This window comes from Hylobates moloch, unplaced genomic scaffold (assembly GCF_009828535.3).
Source record: "Hylobates moloch isolate HMO894 unplaced genomic scaffold, HMol_V3 SCAFFOLD_1, whole genome shotgun sequence".
Classification (NCBI taxonomy): domain Eukaryota; kingdom Metazoa; phylum Chordata; class Mammalia; order Primates; family Hylobatidae; genus Hylobates; species Hylobates moloch.
Window position 1 is genome coordinate 54,340,115 of NW_026652276.1, and position 4,303 is coordinate 54,344,417.

A 4,303-nucleotide genomic window follows, 5' to 3' on the forward strand; every position below is an offset into this window, starting at 1 on the left:
GCTTTCTTTCATTAGTGTTTTTCTGATGTACTTCCACAGTATACATTTTACTCTTTATTTTTTATTAGCTGCCTATCATGTTATGTTTAAAATGAGTTTCCTATAGACAGCACACAATTGTGTAATTTTTTTTTAAATCTATCTACAAATTCCTGTCTTTCAGTTGTTATATTTAAACCATTTTTATTTAATGTAGGTATTAATTTGGTAGAACTTAAATTTAACATTTTTTTAATTTATCTTGTTTTCTATTCTCTCTATTTTGCATTTTTCTATTTTCATTTTTCTGACTTCCTGTGGATTACTTGAGCATTTTTAAAATTCCATTTTGTCTTATGGAAAGTCTTTGGAACATCATTTTAAGAATTTCTATGTAAAAACTGCATACATGGCCAGGTACTCACATTCATGCACATGTTTTGATATGAACAGCGTTCAAAGCTGTAACATATTTTTCACATTTAACAATTAAAGACTCTTCCCCCGTCAATCAATGTTAATATTTATCTTGCTTTTCAAACTTTTAATATTCATTGCTTGAGTGTAGCTTAACTTAGTCATGTGAAATCTCAGTTATTAATATCTAGGGAGTTCCAAATGTGTGTTATTATAAACAATACTGGATGAAAAAAACCTCATGTCGGTTTCTTTGACATTTTGAGTTTTATTACTTTTTGCAAATGTTTTGAAAAAATTCATTTACTTTTTATTTATTTTATTTATAATTGTGGTTAACTATTTTTTATCTGATCATTGGCTATTTTTATTTTTTAAATTTTTGAATTACGTGTTTATTTTATGCACCGTTTTCCCATATGTAACTTTGTTTAAAGTTTTTAAGTTAAAGTTATTAATAATTGTTGTTATGTTTCATCATATTAAAATTTACAAAAATGACACATTCACTATAAAGCTTCAAAGACATGAAGCATTCAAAATAACATGGAAAGTTCTCATACAACTCTGTCACTCCCCTCAAAATATTCTCAAAGTCCCCTACCATTAAGGTGGTGTGTATTTTCAATGCCTAGAAGCATACATATGGATGAATACCAAATATAATTCAGAAATATGTGAAAGATGAGTTCAAGTATTAAAATAATTTTAAAGTTATAGTAATTTAAAAGATATAGCAATCACACAATAAGCAAAAATAGACAAATAGAAAAAATAAACTCTAGAAATATATTCAAACACATTGAAATTTAGCGTATAATATAAATGGCGTTTCAAATCAGCAGGGAAGTAGGATCAATTTCATAGATAGTATAAAGTAATTGGCTATGCTTCGCTTCTTACTCCAAATCGTGATGTAGCTATGCTTTGCTTCTTACTCCAAAATAAAATGAATATAAGGATATGTGGGAAGGTAAAAATGTATCTGTAAAATAACTAAATTGCTGAGGTGGGGAATGCCTGTCAAGAAGCTGTATACATTTCCAAAATTAATAGACACAAGACGGAGTTTGTGTCTGGAAAATGGCAGATAGGATGTAGGACTAACTTGCAGTTCCCACTTAGATGGACAGAGCTGCATATGGAGACCTATATCATGAAATTTTGTTTGAAGAACTACTGGGGGAACATACCAGGAAAGTTGAGAGAATCCGCAGACCCTTTGAAGGAGGTAGATTGCCACTGCAGGCTTTGTGCTACAGCAGAGGAACTGTGAGTCTGCTTGCCTTCTCAGCTGAGAGGCTTGAAGCCTGGGGCAAATTCTCAACCCTGCTCACTGGCTGCCTGGAAATAAACTCAGTGCTGTTGTGGGGGCAAGGTGAGAATAAGACTGGCCATTTGGGCTGTGGGCTGCATGGAAGTGGAGTAAGGACTGTGACAGCCGGCTTCCTCCCCCTTCCCTAGTGACCTATGTAATGCAGGAGATACAGCCATAATCCTCCTGGGAACATAACTCCACTGGCCTGGGAACTACACCCCTATCCCCTGCAGCAGCCACAGCAAGCCCTGCCCAACAAGAGTGTGAGCTCAGACACCCTAACCCTGCCCCCACCTGATGGTCTTTACCCACTCTGGTAGCCGAAGACAAAGGACATAATTTCTTGGGAAATATATGACCCTACCTAAAGTCTGATCCTCCCTATACAACTGCAGCTAACAGGCTCTTGAAAGTGCCATCTCCTGGCTGGAGATCAACCAACACAAGATTAGCACACTTAACAAAAACAGAACCAAGGACCCTTATAGAGTCCATCTCATTCCCCTGCTACCTCCACCAGAGCAGGTGCTAGTATCCACAGCTGAGAGACCTGAAGACAGATCACATCACAGGACTCTTTGCAGACACTCCCCAGTACCAGCCCAGAGCCTGGTAACTGCTGGGTAGCTAGAACAAGATTTCGCTCTCAGGAAGCTTTATCCCTAGGGGAAAGGGGAAAGCACCACATCAAGGGAGCATGATGTGGGACAAAAGAATCTGAACAGCAGCCCTTGAGTCCCAGATCTTCTCTTTGACATAGTCTACCCAAATCAAAAGGAAAAACAGCAACAGTAACAAGTTCTGGTAATATGACAAAACATCTTAAACACTCCCAAAAGATCACACTAGCTCACCAGCAATAGATCCAAACCAAGATGAAATCTCTGAATTGCCAGAAAAAACAAATCAGAAGGTGGGTTATTAAGCTAATCAAGGAGGCACAAGAGACAGATGAAGTCCAACTTAAAGAAATTAAAAAAAAAAGATACAGGATATGAAAGGAAAAAATCTTCAGTGAAATAGATAGCAAAAATAAAAAACAATAACAAATTCTGGTAATCAAGGACACACTTAGAGAAATAGAAAATGCACTGGAAAGTCTCGCAATAGAGTCAAATAGGTAGAAGAGGTAGAAGAAAGAACTTCAGAGCTCAAAGACAAGGCATTTGAATTAACCTAATCTGACAAAGACAAAGAAAAAATATATAAAAAAATGAACAAAGCCTCCAAGAAAATTGGGATTATGTTAAGAGGCCAAATCTAACAGTAATTAGTGTTCCCAAAAAAGAAGAGAAATCTAGAAGTTTGGAATAATATTTGAGGAAATAATCAAGAAAAACTTCCCTGGCCTTGCTAGAGATCTAGAAATTCAAATGCAAGAAGCTCAAAGAACACCTGGGAAATTCATCACAAAAAGATCATTGCCTGGGCACATAGTAATCAGGTTATCTAAAGTCAAGACAAAGGAAAGAATCTTAAGAGTTGTTGGGTAAAAGCATCAGGTAACCTATAAAGGAAAACCTATCAGATTAACAGTGGATTTCTCAGCAAAAACCCTACAAGCTAGAAGGGATTGGGGTCTTATCTTTAGCCTCCTTAAACAAAACAATTATCAGCAAATAATTTTATATCCAGTGAAACTGAGCTTCATAAATGAAGGAAAGATAGTCTTTTTCGAACAAACAAATCCTGAGAGAATTCACCACTACCAAACCAGCAATATAAGAACTGCTAAAAGGATCTCTAAATCTTGAAACAAATCCCCAAAATATACCAAAATAGAATTTCCATAAAGCATGTATCTCACAGGACCCATAAGACAATAACACAATGCAAAAAAAGCAAGATATTCAGGCAACAAATAGCATGATGAATAGAATGGTACCTCACATCTCAATACTAACATTGAATATAAATGATCTAAATGCTCCACTTAAAAGATACAGAATGTGAATAGTGCTGCAATAAACATACGTGTGCATGTGTCTTTATAACAGCATTATTTATAGTCCTTTGGGTATATACCCAGTAATGGGATGGCTGAGTCAAATGGTATTTCTAGTTCTAGATCCCTGAGGAATCGCCACACTGACTTCCACAATGGTTGAACTAGTTTACAGTCCCACCAACAGTGTAAAAGTGTTCCTATTTCTCCACATCCTCTCCAGCACCTGTTGTTTCCTGATTTTTTAATGATGGCCATTCTAACTGGTGTGAGATGGTATCTCACTGTGGTTTTGATTTGCATTTCTCTGATGGCCAGTGATGATGAGCATTTCTTCATGTGTTTTTTGGCTGCATAAATGTCTTCTTTTGAGAAGTGTCTGTTCATGTCCTCTGCCCACTTTTTGATGGGGTTGTTTGTTTTTTTCTTGTAAATTTGTTTGAGTTCATTGTAGATTCTGGATATTAGCCCTTTGTCAGATGAGTAGGTTGCAAAAATTTTCTCCCATTCTGTAGGTTGCCTGTTCACTCTGATGGTAGTTTCTTTTGCTGTGCAGAAGCTCTTTAGTTTAATTAGATCCCATTTGTCAATTTTGGCTTTTGTTGCCATTGCTTTTGGTGTTTTAGACATGAAGTCCTTGCCCA